The sequence below is a fragment of the Choristoneura fumiferana genome, chromosome 23 (genome assembly GCF_025370935.1).
Source record: "Choristoneura fumiferana chromosome 23, NRCan_CFum_1, whole genome shotgun sequence".
Lineage (NCBI taxonomy): Eukaryota > Metazoa > Arthropoda > Insecta > Lepidoptera > Tortricidae > Choristoneura > Choristoneura fumiferana.
The window spans coordinates 18,754,239-18,778,958 of NC_133494.1; the positions used below are offsets into that span (position 1 = coordinate 18,754,239).

At 36.0% G+C, this 24,720-nt stretch overlaps 1 protein-coding gene across 1 annotated transcript in view; it reads left to right on the forward strand.

Annotated features, from left to right (window-relative positions):
* Positions 1-1,962: 1,962 nt before the first annotated feature.
* Positions 1,963-24,720, forward strand: part of LOC141441077 (uncharacterized) — a 356,648-nt gene continuing 333,890 nt past the window's right edge. Inside the window, 1 exon segment of the mRNA XM_074105714.1 lies at positions 1,963-2,214. The gene's annotated coding sequence lies outside the window, so the exon portion shown is untranslated.

Below are 24,720 nucleotides of genomic sequence, written 5' to 3' on the forward strand. Positions count from 1 at the left end.
TTTTTTACCGACACTAATCTGTCTGCGACATTTTTCAAACAATTGCAGATTTTTGTAAGTAAACATGTTTTTTCTGTTATTTAATAGATGGTGTACATATCCATACCATCCTTCGTAAGTTCAACCTATTAAACCGTGAAATATCTTGTTGGAAGTACGATTTTTTGGTAACGCCAGAGACAATTTTGGTAACGCAGGAGACGCCCAAAGTGTCGGTAAAATAGTTGATTGGCCCATTTTTCATACAAATATTTGCCCCGACACGGGAATCGAACCCGGGAGTCAGGTTCTCTAAAGTCAGGTCAGGTTCTCTGACCACTAGGCCATCTGGTCTTCAAAACCAATGAACTGAAACAATTAGGTACTTCATTACTCAAGGTCGCGGGTGAGCACTACTTATATTGTTATTGTTGTTTCAGTTCACTGTATCTGGAGTCTTACATAAAAGTACATGTAATAAAATAAGAAACAATCTAATATTTTATTTTTTCCTTGCTTCTTTTCTATACAAAATTACCTTGTCTATTCAAAATTTCAGTTTTCTAGGTCAAAAAATTTAGCCTGGATGTCAATGAAGTAATATATATTACTATATATATATATATTATATATATATAATAATAAATTGAATGTAATATATATATATTACATTCAATTTATTATTATTATTTTTTATTTATTTAATTTATTTAGGAAACAAACGGTTACATTTCAATGCAGCAACGCACACAACATATAATTAAGAACCAATAGTTCCATTAATTATAAAATAAACTATAACTAATGCAAGCGCATAACAAAACAGCAAATTATTTGTATTTATCTTATATATTATTTTAAACGAGCAATTTTTGTATATCTAGCTAGTCGCTTAAGTACCTAGTACCTACTTAAGTTCTGAAGATAATGACAACACTAAAAGACAAAAGAAAAACAAAAAATGCTCATAACGGTATTATTTTTTACATTATTTCAAGTTTACTAGGACATCTCCCTGCTGGTCTTAGCTAGTAGTTAAACCTCTAATTACACAATCGGATATATTTAGCTGAGTTAAAAATCTAAAATTTTATTTTACATTCAAATAACGGGTTTTCCTTAAAACCTGTATAAAGTATGGGAAATTTGCGTTTTAATCAGCGTTTTTGCTTAAACTTACGAGCCGAGTGGCAAAGTGGGGTAACCCGAAAAAATTAAAAACAGGAAATTTTGCAAAACAAAACACGCTTAAAACTTTTTCAGCAGTTTAGTGAACGGCCTTTCTGCCTTGTAATATTCATAGCCCCAGGAGTTTTTGCACCGTTGCCTTACTTTCACCCACATAACGTATACGAATTGCCTTTTTTCCCTTTTTCACGGCTTAGCGTTGTAATATTATCGTTTCAACTTAAAATATGCTGGACCCAAATTTGGCATAGAATAAATATTTCTGACGTCGGATTCTGAAGCGTTCCCCAGAAATGATTTGTCAGCATTTCTCCGCTAGAAAATTATTTGACGTTCTATTTTCTTAATACAGAGTTTGCTTGAAATAAATTTTGTGCGACGAAATATTTGCAAAGCAACGTAATGACAGAAACGAGGTCAGATAATGCCAGGGATTTGAATAATATTTCGTTTTTCTCCCACATTTCTTCGCGACTTTTTATTAAAAAAGTACCCGCGCCGCAGCTGCCAGTTCGCATTGTTTAAACAAAGCAACTTTTAAGTGTTCATTAAGTTAAAACAGAAACAGGCTCTGAGTGAAGTGGAGCAAAAAACAAAAGATCAAGCACGTGGTGCCTCAGCAAAAACGCGGCAACTTCCAATTTGTGCAATGATTGTACTTAATGCGTGCCATGTGGTCATTCCCGGTCATGCCTGCTCGATTCCGCTAACTTCATTTTATCTACCATTCATCTCTCTCACACTTACGGCTAACCCCTCAAAGTTGGCTTACCTCTCGCTCTCAAGCCTCAGTCTGCGTTTGTTCGCCGCGCAGGAAGGTTGTATCGCGCGTTTATCCAAATCCGCGTGATTGCTTCCGATAAAAAACATTCGTAAATACTTTTTTTTTGTGGTTGCGTGAAAGTGTTTTAGTGTTAATCTTAGTGTGAAAACGGTTAATGTGTGTGTTGCTGTATTAAACTAGTGTGGTATCTTTTTGAAGTGCATTTTGGAATGTTGCAAACCTCTCGGCTCAGGTAGCGTTTGGAAGTGAGCGGATTTAATACGGTTAGTCTTTTTTCTTATCAATCTTTTGTTGCCCTGTATATGACGTGGCCGAATGGATTCTGATAAAAGATTAGTTTTCACGTTATCGGAGCGTAACGGTATTGGTTTTTGTGAACTGTTTTTACCTTTTTGCATAGCGTGTCGTTTCGTTTCACCATCGTGTTTCGCTGTGTATTATAGCAGAGAAGCAAATAAACATGTAATTTGTGGCACGTTTTATTACAATTAAACCAAGATTGCACACACTTGTGTAAATAGTCTGCGTTCGTTCGTGGTTAGTTTTTGCGACGTTTTCATATTTGACACCCGCGTAATGTTATTCTTCCAAGAATCAGGACGCGTTGCAAAAAATATGGGTAGGATGCATTAGTATATTGTAACCTAAACTTTTTTCCTAGTGGTGATACAAAAAACTGTCTAACGCAGAAATTGGTAGATATTATTTAAGATTCCCATTTCCATTTATATCATGGTAACAGTAATTTATCAACTTCTTGCCTGGTTAGAAAAATGAGATAACAGATAAATAAGTATTATTTACAACCAGATAAAGATACATTGACACTCGATATCGCAAATATTTTAGCAAAATAACTAGAATTGATAAAAAAGGTAGCACGGCAAAGTCGTCTAAGTCAGAAATTCCAAAATATGCTTATCTGTTCCAACGCTTGCATCATTTGTTTTGTGAATAATAACAATGAATCCCTTTGCCCAAAACTTACGCACGCCAAAACAATGCGAACCCAAAAAAAATACTAAAACAATACGCATGCTATACAAAAGTTACAATCCGTTGTTCTAAGGGCTGGAAAGGTCAGCCTTTGTCACGACCGTGTGTAGTGTAACGACGGAGCAATGACCTTCGCAATTTTCACGCACATGTGTAAAAAAACTAACACTACATTCACATCAAATACTAACTTACGAAATGTTAACAATTGCTTCATCTTTGTTGTGATCTTGAGTTGGGTTGGGTTACAAAAAGTTTTAGATATTCTTGAGGTTAGTGTTAGTAAGCGAGGTAAATGGGCTTTGCTAGGTCAGCAGGGTGTCATCGGTAGAGTATCTTTGACCTCTTCACTTTGTATCTCTCCTTCTATTTTACCTTCGGTTTCGTTGAAATTCCGTGATTTTGCCCAATTCCCATAGAAATCTCCAAAAATATACATAATCTTGGCCATCATTAACGTAACGTGATGATATTCTATGTAAATAGACTTGGCGGTTGTGATTTCGGTATTCTGTGGGAATATCGAATTAATAACCTAACCAACAAAAAGTTGGCAGACCCCCGACTTTGTCACTTCAAAGTTCAGTATCTCAAAAACGGCTAACCGATTTTGATGAAACATGTCTAAAAACCATTGCTAGAAGATTTCAAATAAAAAAACCGCATTCATATCGGTCCACTCGTTTAAGAGCTACAGTGCCACAGACAGACACACAGATACACATAGCGGTCAAACTTATACCACCCCTCTTTTTGCGTCGGGGGTTAAGAATTAGCAAAGGTTTTATTTCTAAGATCCATCTATCTGTATTATCAAATGTCATGCAAACCTATCTCGCTGTTTAGCTTGAAAAAGCAACGTATTTCATACTCACAAACTCAAATTTCCAATATTACTTGTATTATACTCGTATCTATAGAAGGAGTAAAGTTACAAAACTGGACGTTTGTGAATGACACGCATTCATTATTAATCAATAGGTATGAAAAAACTTGAGTAAAGGTCATTTAGGTGCTTATGACACAGAAACAAAGTCCAGCAACGATCGAACAACGTTTATTATACCTAGTAGTCCTATAATTTTCTGTGAAACGTGTTTGAATGCATCGATTTAATATCCCAGTCATTTCACATCTCGCAATAATGCTAGAAAATAATTGTTATGACGGCATGTGGCCACAAAAACTGATAAAAGACTTTAATTACTGACCGAGCGATGAGAAAAAACGAGATGAAGTCGGTCCTCAATGCGAAATCGGACCAAGAAATGTGAGAGTTGGAGATTAAAGTCTTGGAATGCCAAGCCTAGTTACCTATATGTTCCGAGAAATATGACTCCTTTGTCAATTTAAATCTTAAAGTTGCATTCCATTGGCCAGTTTCTGAGAAAACCCGACTGATTTTAATAAGAACGTTTGAATTTGTTGGCAGTTATGATATAGCGCTTATTCGACATACAATGACATTGAATGCGTGATGCTTACAATGTTATTGTATATTTTCACACCGACCACACACTAGAAGATTTTCTAAGAAACAATGTTTGCCTATTAATGGACAGTTAGAAATCACTAGTGTGGGCGTATTGATTTAACCGCAAACCTCTCGAGGTTAAGTAGAAACCTACACTAAATCCACTCAAAGCTGGAAACGTGACGCATTGCTAGAAAACTTTTAACTAAATCTCAAATTCTGTAAAGTCTGCAAAGTTTCTCACAATGCGCGGTGAGAACTCACTCAGTAGTTTTGGATTATGATGTAGATTTAAGCGAATCCACTGTGGTTGTGTGGGGTTTGCACAAATGCTAATTAGAATAAAAATAAACGAATTAACGCATTTAAATCTCAGCTCCGTGGGAAAGTTAAGAACATCGGCATCATAAGACACAGGAGTAAGGCTTCATTGAAGATGTTCTTAACGAAACCGGTTCTAGCGGAAGATGCAAAAAACCAAGGCCTCCGCCCCGGCGTGTTCAAACAAGTTTTTGTCCAACATTAAATTACTTATACCTATCAAATTATCAAAAAGTGAATTTAATAGGCTATGAGAATTACGTCCATTGTTTTTGTAGTTTATCCTTGAGGATTAAATTCGAGCTCGGCCATTGTTCACATTTGAACTAGCTCTTTAACATTGGGGCCACCCTTGCGTAATCCGTTGAAAATAAAATCACTCATTCATCCATAATGCTATGTTAATTCATCGTTGTATTTGGTAATAAATAAATATTTAATGCGAAACAATCCTTAATTACTTTGGCTACCATCATTCTTTCAGTCAGTTCAGCTGAGCAGCACAATAATATAATAGAAAAGGAAGATCCTACTCTCTGATATAAGATAATTAATCTTTCAGACATAGGAACGCCGAGCATTCGTATCCCAAATATAATAGCGTTATTATTGTAACTATTTATTAAAATGAATGATCGATTAAACGAGCTGTTGTAATGTTTAATCAATCATTTGTATCTTAATGGGTAAACAGCAATGCAACCTCATTGCTACCAACTGCAGCACGTGTGTTCCGGTTTGTTTTCGAGTGTGGCCAATGATGTAATAGATCCGTTTTGATGTACTATAATTGGAACTTACTCATGTTGATCATTAGTTTAGTAAATGTGGCTGAATGTAGCACAAATTGTGTACATTTGGCACACGTCTGTGCTGAATTGTAATTGTGGCAATTATAACGATGTTAACATAGATGTATATCGTTTCGTTTTGTTCGTTTGTAACAAAATGCTTATTATTTAAAATGGGGCTTCGATTATCTGCTGTGAAATGAATATAATACACAAACGCACGAAATGTGTTAATATGACTTCTAACTCTAATAGTTTCCTCATGTTCTAGGCAAAATTACTATTCGACGATCGTTTAAAGCAAAAACAAGTATTATTTACAATTTGAAACAATTTAAACAACCTTTCTACAATCATAGCTAGTTAAACGGTTTTGCCGTACATACTGTCTTTAGTTCTTATTTTACATGTTAACATGTACTTTTTATATACATTTCAATAAACATTCGTGTTGTTTGGAATGGACCAGACAATGTTGACCATTGTCCACTGTTAATAAAAGCAGTTCCTTGTCTCGGTGCAGTTTCTATTCATGTCATTCATTTTACGTCATTAAATCTCCTTCTGATCAATATTGCTACGTAACTTACCGTTTTTAGGGTTCCGTAGCCAAAATGGCAAAAACGGAACCCTTATAGTTTCGACATGTCTGTCTGTCCGTCCGCGGCTTTGCTCAGGAACTATCAATGCTAGAAAGCTGTAATTTTGCACGAATATATATGTAAACTATGCCGACAAAATGGTGCAATAAATTTTTTTTTATAATTTTTTAGAGAACCTCCCATAGTTATAAAGTTGGGGTGATTTTTTTCTCATCCAATCTTAAAGTGTGGGGTATCATTAGATAGGTCTTTTAAAACCATTAGGGGGTTGCTAAAACGATTTTTCGATTCAGTGATTTGTTTGCAAAATATTCAACTTTAAAGTGAACATTTTCATTAAAATCGAGCGTCCCCCCCTCTAAAATCTAAACCGGTGGGTGGAGAAATTTGAAAAAAATTCAGGGTGGTAGTAAGTATATCAAACTTACAAGGAAAACTATACCGGTTAAGTTTTTTTGAGAATTATTAGTAGTTTAAGAGTAAATAGCAGCCTAAGGTATGAAATGTACCTTAACTTGGAACATTCCGTACAAAATACGAAATCCTTAGAAAAATTAATTCATGCCTATAAACTGTGTTCATTTCGGAATAACAATTATTTATTTAGTTGGATCACGTATTATGTTTTTATTTTTTTTATATTTGTATATTTATTTATGTTTAGTTTTCAGCTAATTTAGTTATTGTTGTCCTTGTGTTGTTGTGGATACATTTTCTCCCTTTCTTACAAGAGTACACTTGCTGAACCATCTATTGATAAGCAAAACACTGCAATGGTATGGACGGAATGCAGTTGACATTCCATTTTTTATTGCCTCTAGACTTGCAGGGACAGACAAAATAATTAAATTCCATTCAACGCGTCTCGTGACTGAGAAAAATAAATATAACGCTTCAGTTCTTGGTATTCCGATTTAATTAAAGTTTTAATTCATTTCAAGCTGTGATAATATTGTTTAGAAATACAGTTACACCGTTTTGCTAACAGTCTTGTGTCTCAAAAATCATCAAGGAATAGTAGAATATAATTCAGAAATACGTACAAAGGGCAAGAATTAAAACGAATCTAGGAATATTTGTCACACGGAAAACCGATTTTAACCGAGTACCTAATTTCAAATTTTTATTTTACTTTAAATGTACATGGATAAACACAAATGGATTAAATCATACGCTTGTATGCCTCTTTTGCTATGAGGTCTAACTTAACTCATTTTTTTTACGACAAAAGTAATTTAGCGACCGTTCTAATCTAATTTTAATTTCGGCACCATAAAAAAGTTCATTGCTGTGCTATTGTGTGTGTTGGTTTACAAAATGATACGTTTTTAGTTCATACACTTGGACATTTTTTATAAATGTTAATAAGAGTATTTCCTAGTTAAATTAATCATCCATTTTAAGTTGTTCAAATCAAGTGGCATTTAAAAACCGGTAACTAAACTGGACTTGATTTATAAAGGCATTCTTAATACCTAGGAGTAGTGTGAAGGTTAGATATAGTATAGTCTCATTTCTTAAATAGATATACATTTATTTATTTATGAACATAAATGTTTGATTTTAAATACAATTACTTACAAACGTCAATTGACTTAGCTATTGGATGGTTAGAGGTTATATCTACGGTTACGTAGTTATTGCATGTATCACGTTTTTATAGGTGCATTACGATTTTTATTTCCGGGTTTTGTAATTGCATACAAAATATTTACAAAGTTATTATTATTATTATTATTATTATTATTTAGAAGCCTGTAGAGGTGTCCCACTGCTGGGCAAATCCCCCATGTCCTCCATTCTACTCTTTCTTGGGCGATCTCTGGCCAGCTGCGAAGAAAGGCGTCCAGATCGTCCCGCCATCGACGCCTGGGTCTGCCACGCCGCCGAAGTCCATTTACAAAGTTACTTATACTTATTATCAGTTCCTGTTTGTCAATGTCACTGTGTGTCTGTCTGTACTACGAAATTATGTCTGATAAACTTTACCTACTATCGAAAAGGTCAAGTATTAACAACATTGATAATTTCAAGCTAAATAGACAAACAAATCTTGCGAATTGTTTATTATTTTCTCAATCAAATTGGAACAAGGTTATAATAATAAAGATAACAACAGTTACTATTACCAATAAAAGTGCTATTGAACTCTAGTCAGACAGCATGTTGCCTCTTTTAGACTTTCAAGGTCTTCCCAGTTTCGTTGGAAACACTAGTTTTTTAGCCAAAACTGGTTCCGGATCTACTCGATTCGGTATAGTTTGCAATCATACGCATGAGGCGATTACGTCAGTTAAGGAAATGTTTGAGACGGTGTCTTTGTCCTTGTCTGTTACCTTCATTATGAAAGTGCAAGATGACTTGAGACAAAGAAATATTTATTTTCAAATGTGTAACAGATAAGAAACACACACACTGACACAAACATCACGCCTGTATTCCCAAATGGGGTAGGCAGAGCACACGAAACGTTACGGCTTCAGAGCCACTTATAGCAATTTTAGGTTTTAAGTTTGACAAAAACGGTACAATAGTGACAGGTTGCTAGTTGGTTGGTAGATAAGAAAAAAATTGAAAAAGTCGTGATAGTCTAGCTGTTTTGGTTGAAAATTTCGTATAATGATTAATAATATTACTTACTCAAAAAAAAATTATACTAAAATGTACTTTGTGTTAATAATAAGTCAATCCAACCACTGAAAGTGTATTAAAATGAACTTGTAAAAACTTTGTTGCTTTGCAACAAGGTGGCAAAATGAACGTAATTACAAAATAAGACATAAAAGTTAATTTAAGCATTGACTTGCGATCAATTTCAGAGCGCAATGATGCACGGCAATTTGTGCAATTAACAACTGACGAACAGACGAAGATTTTGTTGGACAAACAGCGTAACAACGTCGTGATTGAGTTGAGTTTACTTACGAATGTTCTCGGATCGCAAATTCACTTGGAAATATTTCGAATTATTAAGCAACGATTAAGTTTCTTTGATCTCACTGGAATAGCTCTGCAATTTGGATTAAATCACTTTCACATAAATAATAATTTGCAGGCGCATTTTTAACTCACTCGCGTTGATATTAAATTTAACTAGGTACATAATTCTTAAAATTTTAATAACCTAGCTGTTTATAGTCTAGCAGTTGAGATAAAATTCCGTGCTGTACCCAGTAAATTATACCTTGGTCATCATTTACTTTGCTTGAAGAACACCCAATGCTAAATTTCCCCTTGTTTCCAATACATAACCATCTTAAGTAACCAGTACTGGATGGGGCCAAATATTTCCTACTTCAAAGAGATTTCGGCAATGTCAGCCACTTTTACTGTCATTTTAGGTCTTGGAACATTAACTCACTCTTTATTGCGTTAATATATTAAATGATATCATTGTGTTTATTGTGTAGTTACGACAACGAGCGAAGCGAGGAGCAAGGTTAGGTAGAATTGGATCAGAAGACGCGATGTGCATGTGAGCGAGTGAAACGAGCGCGCTGCGACAGTGGCCGGCGAAACGCCAGGACGTAATTATATCGTAATTTAATATGCTGGTTATGTGCGTCCGTACAACAAGGGCAAATTTCATGAGCTAAGTAATACTTAGCTCTTTAGATTAAAAAAATTGATATGCCGTCAAGATGGTGCTATTTACATACTTACCATATTTCATACAAATCCATTCTCCATCCTGACAAGTTTTTGCATTTGTCATATTAGTGGCGAAAGATTGTAAAACCGTTTGCTTAATAGCACAGGAAGTGTTATCAAAAAAGATTATTACATCGTATATGATCGATGGCAATCTCAAAAACTCAGTTCATCACCGAAGCGATAACCCTACGTTAAATCTTGATTGATTAACAAACAGCTTGTTATGATGTGATCGAGTGTATTTTTTTGCTGTAAAAAATTTGCAAGAGAGTGCAGCACGTCAAAAATACGTGTTAAAATAATACACGGCAACAGTTCAAACAATAAATGAATAAAATATGAAAAAAATCTTTATTTTCATACCCATTTCTATATAGTCAGTAATTTCAATAAATTAGTTACGTCCCGTAAATAAGGGTAAAAGGAGAATAGCAATCTTCGCTTATATTTCTTCACATTTTCATGGAAATATCACTTAGCTACTTAAGAAACAATGTCAGAGATACGCGAGATACGTGTAATAAAAATAAATTACACAGGTTATGATCCAGAACGATAGCGTTTATGCTTGACTTTCACATTTGGGGTAAAAAATCGTCGAGACAATATGTGATTCGCACCGTTGCGTGCTTGCCAGTTTTTCTTTACTTACCTACATATATAATACTTTAAAATTATTTGTATTATACTCTTAATAATTATAAATAATCACAGAACACGACAAGTCGGTAGGTACCTAAGCAAATTTTGTGTGATGGTTACTAGCCAACGTATAGGCATGATAAAATAGATAAATAGATATTAAACACTGAGCACTCCAGAACAGGTAATTGTGTTTTTCATACATAATATCTGCCGCGATCGAGGATCGAAACCGGGACATTAAGGTTCGTAGCCAGATTCTTACTTGTTACTTGGTTATCCGGTCATCCCATTGTAATGCTTCAAACTTTCCCGATCTCCACCCATTTAAGAGAGAGATAGAGACAGAGAGACAGAGAGAGAGAGAGAGAGAGAAACATTTATTTACACATATATTTATTTATTTAACTAACCCAAATTGTGCCTAAATCACGACGATATGGAATCCTGATAAGTACTTACTAACATTATTTTTAAGATTTATACTAATAAGAATGAGTTCAATGTTATTTTTCATCATCATCATGTCAGCCGAAAGACGTCCCCTGCTGGACATAGGCCTCCCCAAGGCTCTCCACAGACCGGTCTTGTGCTTGTTGCATCCACCGCGATCCCGCGATCTTAACCAGGTCGTCGCTCCATCTTGTTGGAGGCCAACCGACAGCTCGTCTCCCGGTCGGCGGACGCCATTCGAGAACCTTTTCACCCCATCGGCCATCAGTCCTGCGAGCAAAGTGCCCCGCCTACTGCCACTTCAGTTTCGCAGTTTTTCGGGTCATTTCTGATTCTATCCCGCAGAGAAACCCCCAGCATAGCCCTCTCCATAGCCCTTTAAGTGACTTTGAGCTTCCACATAAGGCCCATCGTTAGCGCCTCGTCTCAGATCTTATCTTCACAAATTCAATAAATATAAATAAATTTCGTTTAATTAAAGATAAATATTAAGAAAGTAGTGATCCGAGCTCATCTTAACCTTCAATGTACTCGTTATCTCCAAGAAAACCAATTCATAGCAATTATTTCTGCAATCCGTAATTGCACCATAGGTATAGCCGTATAAAAAGCATTGAATACCGGTTCAATTTTACAGCTATGCTAGTTAATCGGAACAATCTCGATTGCAATCAGCAGTCGGTTGCATTTTTGACGGTTTGCAATAATGTTGCAGTTTTGCATGGCGGTGTTTTGTTGCATAAACAAAATACTAGTCACTATTCTAAGAATTTAATACAAGTGCGAAAGGTAGACGATTTCAATCGAGTGTTGGTGATTTAAAAAACGAGCAAAGCAGGTTTCTTAAACCATATAATGAGGTTACTGCAACTACAGTCAAAGAAACTGACATTCTTTGATCGTGAAAAGGTTCCAACCAGAGACACGATTTAGTTTCTTCGACTGTACTTTTATTCCCTATCATTGTTCATTATTGTGTGGTATTGAATTATATTTATATTTAAGTTAGGAAACCGATCCTACTAAAGATTTGGAATTATTTAACGTTTAATCTTCTTCTTCACAATGGTAAAAAACCCCCGTTTACATAAGACAAATCTCTCTCCAGACGGATGTGTCGCGAGAAACATCGTATGTGCAAAAGGTACAATTTTATGCAAAGGAGACCTACGCAGACGCAGAATATCAAACTCAATTACAATCTACATGTAGATTGTATATCCATCCAGTATGTAGATTTTTACTATAAAAAGTCATTACTTACCGTTGAGCGTAGATAGAATATTCTCGCCCAGGATATTGCTTGTTTTTTTATATCAGTTGCAACTGGTTTTTTACATAAAACTGACCCGTGTGTGATCAACCTTATTTCACCTGATAAAAAGTGCACATGACGCCAAATCACACAGGTTTAGTAACAGCCTATTCACTCTAGGCTTGAAGAGATCTCTAGGTTGGTTTTAAATAGTTTACGTACTGTCACTATTACTATTTATGACATATTCTCAAATATAGTTTTTTTTATAATTTTTTTTTAATCTTACAATACAAGTAAGTACATAATGCAGTTTGGTCAGATTTGCGGACTCTAAACCAATACGTGCCTTACTTTTACAGCAAAACTTGGCTATAGGCGCACAAGAACATGTTACTAAAGCACCATTAGATAAAAAAATAAAGAAATTAAACTTAATACAAGAAAGTTACATTACAAGAATCATAACAAAACCTAAAAAAAAAACAAGTTGTAACACTGTAGTATGTAACAATTGTCCCACCTCAACTTAATGCTGGCCTCATAATTAGTACTCAGAGCAGTGCTTTATTTAATTTTTAACACAATAATAATTAAGATTGGTTTTTTTGGAATCTTTTTGTATTTTTTATTTCAATTCCAAATTTTTTGTTACTTTTACGGTCATCCCGTAAAACCTATATCGAAAATACAAACTGAAACATAGATGCACAGAAAAACCAGAAAAATAAGACCAGCGCTGGGAATCGAACCCAGGTCCTCGTCATTCCGTGCCGTATGCTATACCGCTACACCACCGCTGGACCAGCGCCCAGCGAACCATTGAACTTGATGGCGTAGCTAGAATCGACATAGATAATAATCATCATAGCCCGAGGCGAAATGACTCTGTTTACGTAACCCCTGGCAGTAGGGTAATAGTGACAATAGACATTTTGCTCACAGAAGCATTCCCGAATAAGTAGGTCGTTGTTTTTTATGTTGCAAACTTGTAAATGGGTCGCATGTCCACGATATGTATTGCACGATTTTACTTAAAGAAAAATCTCCAGCTGAAGTCATTTCAGCGTTTCACCAACATAAGGAGCAATAGAAATCATTACTTATTTTTCATTAGACTTTACTCATGATAAGAACATTGGATCCGGCACTTCAATCGAAATTCCAAGATCTCACTCAATTCTTAACATGTGAAAAACGTTATGTCAAGTAAAAAAAAAGAACGCAACGGTAATATTTCGCTTATTATTAATATTCACCGTTATTGTGTTTCCGCGGATTGTCCCTTTAATAATGGAAATGATCAAAAATCACTCGATTACATTTTTTTAATTATCTCGTTTCATATTCCTTTCAATGAGCCCCAACCCAATACTCACGAGCGGTGTAATCGGGATCTTGTATAGGGGACAGATTATTGGCCGGCCTTTTGGCAGCGCGCCTGAGAGCACTACATTACGCTTGCAGGCATTCAACTTCAAACTGTTTAGTGTTTTGTGGATTCACGGCGGGAGATCAAGGCTTTTTTTAGAGTTCCCTCTCCAAGTTCGTCATCCAAACTCTATTGAACGAACTATAAACAATTACTTTGCTCACCGGCGACCTTGTGATAGCCACGTCAACGCCACATATGTATGTTCATTCAGCTCCTCTACCTCCACACTAAGAACACACACAAATCACACAAACCTAACTATCACCACCACCACACTATACAGACGCGTTTCGAGCTCAATCAGAGTTCATTCTCAGAATAACTCAACCGTTTACCATGTTACCACCCTATAATTCTCTCTCATCACTCCATCCGTTCCATCACTGTACTGTTAATAATATATGTTCTATTTACCCTTACTGACCTAAATTATTTAAAAAAAAATTGAATGATCCTGAACAAGTAAAAATGGATATTAGTAACTACTTAGAAACTTCCACTACCTTCCACTATGATTAACTATTTAACTCTTTCTATCAGATAGATTTTTCAATTTCTAATATTGGTAGGATTCTGTATGAAAGACATTCATTTGGACCGCACCATTTCAATGCCGAGCTCGCTCAATATGAATGCGACCTTTTGCTTCAGTATTCCCGACGTAACCTATAAATTCTCCAAAAACTTGGCCATTAGCTAAAGCAGTGGACTTAGTCAATACCAAGGGTCCGTAATACAGCCACCTTTGGCGGTAGCTATGTCAATTATATTGCAGTCTCCTCTAATATTGTGCGGCTTGGCTCTGTTGCCAAATCGTGGTCGCTCTGTGACACGGTCTAAGTCGAAGCAGTTGGTGGTTGGTTTTAATTGTCACCTGCTTCTAATATGATGGTATGTTACAGACCTAAATGCGAATTGAGTCAAATGTGTAACGTAAATCCAAAACATCTCGCGCAAAAGACATAAGTACTTCGCTTTCTAACTTGTTTCGCAGTTCTGCATCTTTTAGGTTCTAAAGGTTAAAAGGGTTTAATATAAATATAATGTGATTCTCTATCATCAATCATCAAATGATTTCCTTTTTTTTTTGGCGCAGCTGCGTAATTTAACTATATTTAACTATATATATCCGTATCCATATCCAGGTTCGAAATGTTACATCTGTCGGCGGCCGATCGTAAAATCCGCCAGATCACGAAATTCCTAGGCATTTCATGAATTGGCTAAGGGACATCCGCCATATCGTTTAAAACTCACCGTTTAACAATTTGCTTAGTGACGTTTAGGCAGATCATGAAATTCCTAGGCATATCATGAAATGCCGCCATATGGGTTCTGGCACTTAGCCGGCCGCTGCCGCGGCACGCTCGCTTAGCTCGTCGTACCTAAATTTTTCTTATTTTCGGCATATCACGATGTGCCCGGTATAGAGCTAGGAATATCGACAAATGCGTTGCTATAATCGATCTGCCGTATTGTTTCTCAGGCACATCCTGATATGCCTAGGAATTTCGTGATCTGGCGGATTTTACGATTAAATCGCTCTAAGCACTACACTTGAGCCGCTTTTATTAAACAGTGAATGTCGTAACATAGTTTTTAGTGTTAATGAGCTGTAACGTGAATTGCCGCAGTTTTCATTTGCCATGAATAACATTATCGAATGAAATTGTCTGCTTTCATTATGAATCGTGTACAGTCAAGGGCAAAGATATCGACACGGCCAAAGTTACAAAAATATGTATACACGACTTTATGCACTTAACATCAAGGCCGTGTATGCATATTTTTGCAACTTTGCCCGTGTCGATATCTTTGCCCTTGACTGTACCCTATTATGTATGTTAACAAAAAGGTAACTTGACGCTTCTATTCTACATAGTATAGCCAGTTTGTATGGAAGCGCAATAATGATGTTAACTAAACTTTTTTTCTTTCAAAATATCCTTTGTCGTATTTCTTAACCTAAGGGGAGTTTTTAATTCGTATAAAATTTTGGCTGGACCACTTTGAAAAAGGTGATCACATGTGGTCTTTTTCGATGATCAGATCCTGGAGAAAATTGAGGAAGCTCTTAAAATTGTGGGCACATTTATAGCGATACCGGTATTTTTAAAAGTAACTCGTGTGTTTATTTAATATTGAATCATTCCACTTTATTTATTTCCATTCCATCTTTATCTATTTTGTCGAAAGGCTTATTGGGTAATGTAGCTTCTTGTTTTGTCACCCTTGCTTTCAATCTTCTGTCGTTTTTAAACGAGTTCCTTATGCTTGTGACATTTATTTATGAAATTCTATCTGAAAGTTTTTCTAGATCTTTATTTTTATCAATAAAATTTGTATGTGCGGAGGGAGGTCACAATAGAGAGATGTTATTATTAATATTAACAGTACATGGTTGCATGGTTATGGTGGTTAATGGTACTCTCAGGATTCAACATGACTTTAAAAAGGTTTTTTTTTAAGTTTTTATTATTGTTTTAAGTCGTGATTAAGCCCCGGTTGTACTATTAACTATGATAAAAAATCTTAAAACTACGTTACAGTGTATCAAAATAGAATTGGGGCTCAGAATTAAAAGATTCAAGTCAAAATTCTAAACCATCTCACACTAAACGCAAAACAGAATAAAAAAAATATAGAAAACAGCCAATCGCACTCGAAAATTGTATCAATACAGACCGACCCGGTTCAATCCAACCGGATAACCGCTAACTAAAGCTACTTCCTTAGAACAATTAAACCTCAGCGGTTACGGTTAGCCCGGATTTGGGCCGGGGTTTAAACCAGCAACCGTATTTGCCTGGGTAAGACATACAGTATCCGAATTAGTAACTATGTGTGCAAATTGATTCGTGATTGATGTTTATCTTACAATTGAATTAATTGGATTTATGATTGGAAGTGTAGTTTGTGAAAGGCTTTTGAGGTTATTGATTTAATTTTAGTGTTATATAAGGATAATTTGTTACGCTATTATATATTCTTGCGTCAAACAGTTATTCGTTAATCTCAACGATGACAATAACCAAACGAAAATGGAATCAAAAAGATGAAAATCATTATTTCCATGAACGGAACCCTGTGCACGCCAGTTAGACTCGCATTTGTCCTGGTTACGTAGGCATAATCCATCATTTAGATATTAAACATCCATCCCAGCCTTTATACCTCCCACTGCTGGGCACAGGCCTCCTCTCAGAACAAGAGGGCTTGGGCCATAGTTCCCACGCGGGCCCAGTGCGGATTGGGAATTTGGGAACTTCGCACACACCATTGAATTGCTTCGCAGGTATGTGCAGGTTTCCTCACGATGTTTTCCTTCACCGTAAAGCTCGTGGTAAGTTTCAAATATAATTCCGCACATGAATTTCGAAAAACTCAGAGGTGCGAGCCGGGGTTTGAACACGACGCTCTGCTTGAGAGGCGATAGTTTAAACCACTAGGCCACCACGGCTTCATTATTGTTAAACATGTTATTATATTATTAATACAAAACAATACAAATATTATTTATTGCTCACCACAAATCAGTACAAAAAATGTAAAATGGAAACACAAAATCAGGGTAGACAATAGGCGGTCTTATTTTAGCGCTTAAAAGCGATTAATATTTCATTTTACTGGATGTATGTGAAGGAAGGCAATAACAGCTTAGTGGACGTCCTACGGCTGGTATTAATCATGATGATGATGATGATGATGATGATGATGATGATGATGATGATGATTTCATTCCTTAAACGGAACACATCTGCAAGCATTTTCGCTCTTCCTTCATCAATCGCACAGCAAAGGAGTGTAATTCCCTGCCTGCGACTGTGTTTCCTGAACACTACAATTTGGCCGCTTTCAAGTCTAGGGTGAATGAGCATTTACTAGACAAGCGTGCTCCATCGTAGGCCTCTTCCTCGCTTTCCATCAGGCGTGATTGTGGCCAAACGCAAGCCTATATTGTATAAAAAAAACCTACTTGCTATTCACGAGGTTTCCAAATTATTATTTTTACCCGACTGCGAAGAAGGATTTAGAAGGGTTTTGTGTTTGGCGCGTATGTATGTATGTCTATTCCTATGTCCTCTCGAAACTACTTAACGGCTTAACCGATTTTGATAACTTATACGTCATTGGATTCGTTTTAATGACGCGAGTGACACTGGGTACATTTCATTCTTAAAAAATCAAAATGGCGGATTTTTGGCGCCCAATTGTAATTTTTCTAAAAATGTTTTTTATTCAAACCTATCAAGTGGGGTATCAAATGAAAGCTAATAATTAGCCCATTCTAAAAATATATGGGTTATAACCGTTTTAATATACCATTTTCACAGAAAAGTGTGAAATAAAACAATAAATTAAAAAAATCAAAAACCCGACTGCCTTAAAAATACTAAAAAGAAGAAAACAAGTCTAGTGGGCTAGAACTTTGTTAAGTAGCTAACTTAAGTTCAACAGTCGGGACCCATTTAAATCGTGACGCTCAAAAATTCTTACCAAATGGGTCCCGACTGTTGAACTTTAAGTTAGCTACTTAACAAAGTTCTAGCCCACTAGACTTGTTTTTTTCTTTTGAGTATTTTTAAGGCATTCGGGTTTTTTATTATTTTTATTTTTTTGCAACAATTTTCCCCGTGCAGAAAAGCGTAGCAAAAAAGGGCCCATAACCATTTTAAGTATAATACAGTAAAAATAAATAGAAATGGGCATCCCCTAATGTTCCGCTGCCCCATGTGGTCCGAGGCGATGAAATTCAATAGCAGAATAGCCCCCCCGAGAGCTGTTACGTTGGAGGAGCAAATGTAGACCCAAAGCGATTAATATCGTTTGTAAATATCGAAGCATACAGGTTGATTCAAAATAGACATTACCATTTTGGTTTTGACAAAAAAAACAACGGTATAAAGACGGCAACATTCGGTCTTCGGTTTACCACCACTTAGAATACCTATGCCACTGTTAAGTTTTAAAAACTAGTTCGGAACCATTTGCTCGAAAAACAAAAGAACCTCTGTTGAAAAAATGATAACACACACACACACACACACACACACACACACACACACACACACACACACACACACACACACACACACACGCACGCATGCACGCACGCACGCACGATTCATCATGTTGAAGGATCCATTTCATGGAAATTTTTGGTCCAGTGTAATTTTTTAAATCTTAAAAAACACCACTCTTAGTTCGAAAATACAAACTGAAATATAGATGCATAGAAAAACCAGAAAAATAACACTAGTGCTGGGAATCGAACCCAGGTCCTCGCCATTCCGTGCCACGTGCTATACCACTACACCACCACTGGACTGGACTGTCCAGTGGTGGTGTAGTGATATATGAGTTTTACGGGATGACCGTAAAAGTAACAAAAAATTTGGAATTGAAATAAAAAATACAAAAAGATTCCAAAAAACCAATCTTACCACTCTTAGTTGTTTAAAATAAAAATCTTTATTTTTATTAATATTATAAAATATGTATTTCAAATCAGGAAAAATTATAATTTACCTATTTGAAAGAAAGAAAGAAAGAAAACATTTATTCGTGACATTACATGACGTGAAGTGACATGGATAGGAATAATAATAATAAAAACAGAAATAGAATTCGCGCTGTCATCGTTCATCCACCATTACATCTCATATTTCGTTTTCTAGAATTTTTACCGTACAACGGCAAAACCTATTAGACACTGGCAATATTGTTACCCCATTATTCATAAACGACAATTAAACCTATTTTAGTTAAAATGCCGCTAAAATTCGTTTGTCCTTATCTGTCACTTAGACATTTGTATTTGTTAGAAAAGGACAAAGCATTTGTTAGTTAACATAGGCTTGTTAAGTATTATGAATAAGGGGGTTACTATTTAATAATATATATTAATATATTTTATTTTGTAATATTTAACTATAAAAACCAATTTTCATAAAATGAACACGCTGTATTTCAAACGTCAATAAAGATCAACGGGGATAAAGTAACATATTTTATTAAAATCATTTGCGCCCCAATAGTGACGCGTCACGATCATTTATCAAGATCTAGGGATCGAAATTAATAATTTTTTGGTGAAAATATTGCAATTCATAAATTACTAAATTAATCTCTGCTTTCATACTGGAATGCAAGCTTTTCCAATAATATTACTTAATCAATTTTGATGAAAATTTCAAGAATTAAATAACGTGACAAAAAATCATAGTTTTCCAGTTTTCTACCAAGCTAAAACTAAGGTCAAAGACCTGCCCAATAAAAAAAAAACAATTGCGGAATATTATGCGAGTGCAGCATCACTTCAGAACGGCTGCACTATTTTATATATTTTTTTACTGTATTGACATTGTCAGGATACGGTTTGCGTGAAAGAAAATGTTTACAAATCTCTGTAGAAAAGTAAAAAAAGTGGATTAAAAAATCTGTGTGTGTGAAATATTGCAATTCATAATGCCACAGCAATCTATGGAAATAGTTTTATTAACGCAAGAGTTTTATCACACAGTAGCTACTTCTAAATCCATCTAAACGTGTTTAAAAAAAAACTGTAAAATCTATACCTAAGCATAACAACAATAAAAACTAAGTTCGTTTCAACACTTCAATATTTTTTCAATCTACCCCCACAACCAACGGCCAAATCTGTCCTTAAAATCTTACAAAACACAAACGCAGATCAAATTTCCAACATCTGCCGCAATCTTCAATAGAAAAACTCTTACACATTGTAAGATACTGTTAATTTTGCACCCACTGATACAGATTCAACAATGGCTTCTCACAAAAGCTACATCTGTCGTAGCAGATGGCCAGGGCCGTCACGCTTAAGTTGATATGTTATCTTTGTTATTGGAATTGATACGGTTTGTTATTGATTTCTTGGCGTTTTAGGACACTGTGATAACCAGTAGGATTGAGTAACGGTCAAAACTGAAATAGAATAGGTGCAGAAATTTTCATGTTGAAATTTTATCTTGTTACTTGTAACTTGTAGGTACTATTATTATTCTGTGCCTTGTGATATTTTTTTGCAAATAAATAAAATTAAACACCTTTTATTGCGACAATTTTTTAATCAATTAATATCAAAATTTTACTCGTATGCTCCGCTTTGAATTATATTTGATAATATTAATCTATTAATGAATTCTAAGCTTTATGCCAATTACTTATATTAAACAAAGGATTCTATTCAATTCGACTCTCAGATTTTTGTTCCAACAAACAATGCCTGAGTAGGCGTTAATCATAAATTAAGTGAAAATAAAACAGTTTGAGAAAGGGCAGCTGCGTGGTGCGGGACAAATCAAAATTCAAAGTTCAAGTAATTTATTCAGTAAATAGGCCGCAATGGGCACTTTTACACGTCATTTTTAAACTACCAGCGCTTTCGGAAAGACCATCATTGCCAAGAAGAATGCGCCGCAAGAAATTAGGCAGTCATTAAAAAAAATACAAATAAAATACTTAAGAACTACAGTATACAATTAAAGAACAAAAAATACAAAAATAATAATAATAAAGGGATGTATGGGGTCCCTACGTTCAGTGGACGTGTAGAATGCTTCCAAGTTAGATTTGTTTTATGAAAATTCCGAAAAAAACATGGTTTTATAGAAAATTGTGAGTTGGGCAATGAAACAGTTTGGCAAATTAAACGTCTGAGAATCATAAGTTGGGAAAAGGAGGTGAACCCGGAAATTCATTATGCACTCCACCTGTACACAACCCTAGCAGCCATAGTAATCCCGGTCCTGTCCCTCATCCACCTGTCCCACAGTCCCAGGATACTCGCGGCTTACCCACTCCTGGCAGATTGATGGCTTCATACACTTCTATACATAAATATATTGTGTCGGTATTCAGGTAATTGAGACGTCCGGGTTCGTAACCCACGTTAGAATCCGGTACAGTAAAGGCCCGGATTAAAGCATTATGGGAGTCGCTTTAGTTGGATACGTCGTGGACGACGACGATGATGATTATGATGGAGATTATGATGTTGATGGTGGTGATGATGATGATGAACATGGTGGTGGCGATGATGATGGTAATGATGATGATAATGACGATGATAGTTATGATACAGACAGTAATTATGCTGATGGTGATGATGATGATTATAGTTAACACATGGGCAGTAATTAGTGTAATTACAATGATGATTATGATAGCGGTGATGATGACGATGATGGTGGCGATGATTATGATAGGTAATGATAATCACCACCAGTTTAAAAGTGAAGGTGTAAAAAACATCCATCTATTCACACAAACTTTCGCGTTTATTAGTTTCGAATATTGACCTGTATCTTACCTACTATATGATCCATTAAACTACCGGAAACAGCGTCTTTGCAATACGCAACACTGTAACCCGATACTTAAATACACTGTATGTAAATTTCACACCCGATGGGCGTAATTTGGAGTTGAAATGAAAAAAGAAACCATAAAATTTCCAGCAAAAAGCGACATCCGCTACGAGTTGCACGATTATGTACGCTCTGTTGAAGGATTTAATTCTAATACTTAACCATAGTGTAAAAATAACGAGTGAGGTAACTCGGCAGTATAGATCGGGGAGCTACGAGGAATACGGGAATTTTTTAAAATCACATTGCTAGAGGATCACATTCGAAAAGTGTCTGAATTTTAAATTCAAATAAAGTATCTAATATAAAATTACAGCTCTAACTCGTTTTATCGATAAGTTAAAAAAATATATATTTTACCTGGAATTAAAATAGCATTTCTTTAATAACTTATATATTAAATCTACAACTACAAACTATAAACACCAAAAAAACTTTAAACTAAAGCCACCGCTTGATCTGTAATTTTATAGCAATACAGTGACGTGATTGAAAATTGTCCCCAAGAACGCTGTTCTGCCATCAACGCTAATCTACAGTTATAGGACTCACACACAGGCTCTTGTTTGAGCTATAGCTAGAACTCGACCGCTTAGAGTAGTAAGCACCAAGAAAAAAGTGCATCTTCTATTAGAAATTGTTAAACTATGAATTGCGAAACTAAAGTGGCAGTGGGCGGGGCACATTGCTCGCAGGACTGATGGCCGATGGGGTCAGAAGGTTCTCGAATGGCGTCCGCGGACCGGGAGACGAGCTGTCGGTAGGCCTCCAACAAGATGGAGCGACGACTTGGTTAAGATCGCGGGATCGCGGTGGATGCGGAAAGCACAAGACCGGTCTGAGTGGAGAGCCTTGGGGGAGGCCTATGTCCAGCAGTGGACGTCTTTCGGCTGACATGATGATGATGATGAAACTATGAATGTACTCATGTTCCGGTGTGGGATGCAGACATACGTTAAGAAAAAGACCGCTTGCAAGTCATTCTTGCGCATGAACGCGTCATAACGGACATGAAGAGTGAGAATAGGTATGTAATAAAATCGGCTGTCATCTTCACCCCAGCATAGCCTTAGTGGCGTAACTACATGAAGTCACCATTTATAGCACCTGTTCATCATCATCGTCACATCAGCCGTAGGAAATACATTGCTGGTCACAGGTCTCCAGTCGCTTCGGTCGAAAGCGGCCTGCATCCACAATCCACTGTGAGCCGGCTCATCCATCTCGTTGGTCGTCCTACGCTGCGCTTGCCGATCCGCGGTCACCATTCCAGAACTTTTGAATCTGTTCATCTGTGCGTTGGATCAAACCTGTTACGCATTTTAAGTGTGTAGTGAATAATGTTTTGCCGTCGTATTTTATCGGAAAAGTCGTATCTTATCTATCTCGCTTTCTCAAAAAACTTACTGAAGTTAACTGAACCCCGACAAAATACGATGGAAGTTATTCTCACACACACACACACAAACATCACGCCTGTATTCCCAAATGGTTATTCTCTAGATCTATATTTATTTTTGTATTCGGTACTCGAAGTGTGACCAACTTTAATTATTTTAATTTACAATTACAAGTGTCCGAAGTTCCTATTAAATTCCTCAACTTCTGTAAATTCCGACAGAATTATTGAAGACTTGATTTACTTGCAAATCCCTCATTTTACTTTAAAAGTACCAATAAGGAATCGTTCGAAACTCGATCGGGCGTGAACCGAGGACGGTGTTTTCGCATTTATGTTGAAGTATCGAAATTTTGAACTTTTTTAATTTTAAACTTCGGCGGTTTTGTCGGAATCCGGGAAAAAGGGGGACGAAGTTGGCAGACAAAAGTAGCTTGTGTACGTAATGTCCTTTTAGTTTAGTGAATTTATTTATAGACTGAGTTCTAAGTGAGCCTACGAAACCCTTATTTATGTTGCCATAATCTACTTCTGTGCCTATACACACACCCTATGGCTGTATCTCTATAGAAGAAAGACCGTAATAAATATGTATGTCTAGTCTACACTTTCATTTTCTATAAAAAGATAGAATGTAAATTTCATTTTCATGATTTTTGCGTTAAGTAACCTTTTATTTTCTAATTGTACTCCGTTTAAATTATTTAAGTAAAACGGACGGATGGACGGACAGCGAAGTCTTAGTAATAGGGTTTTCTTTTTTACCCTTTGGGTACGGAACCCTAAAAATTGTGTTCCATGCATGTTTCCCGTTACTAGTTGTGCATACTTCAACCGACGTCACTAAAGCTGTTGCACGGGTATCACTCAATTTACAAACAGTAGCCTCACGTATTCATTAAGCACCTAGCTTGCTCACAAGTTTTCTAACAAAACAAACAGACAGAAATTCCTAACAAGATATCCGTGTTAACTTGATACTACTGTATCCAGCGGAGTTCTCTGCAAATTCGTTATTGTGCTGTTTAGGCTTTCCCTTACACCGTTAATTAAGGGAGTATATGTGATTAGAAGAAACTGGCGAAATTTAGTTTAAGATCGTTTGTTTAGGTTTTATTTTCTACTACAATTTATTGGCGGCTTTTCTCACGTGAAGCATTAGGTCTGCAATTTCGGCATGTTACGAAAGTCCTATTAGGATTTCCAAAAATTATTTGGATTGAAAGCTAAATTATTGTTTTTGAGCAGGTAGTGACCTGGGCGACCGAGATTTCCACAATACCTATTCTTTTTTTTTCTAATTCGATTTTTGATCTAAGTAGCGAATTTAAACTGACTAACAGCACGAGTGTAT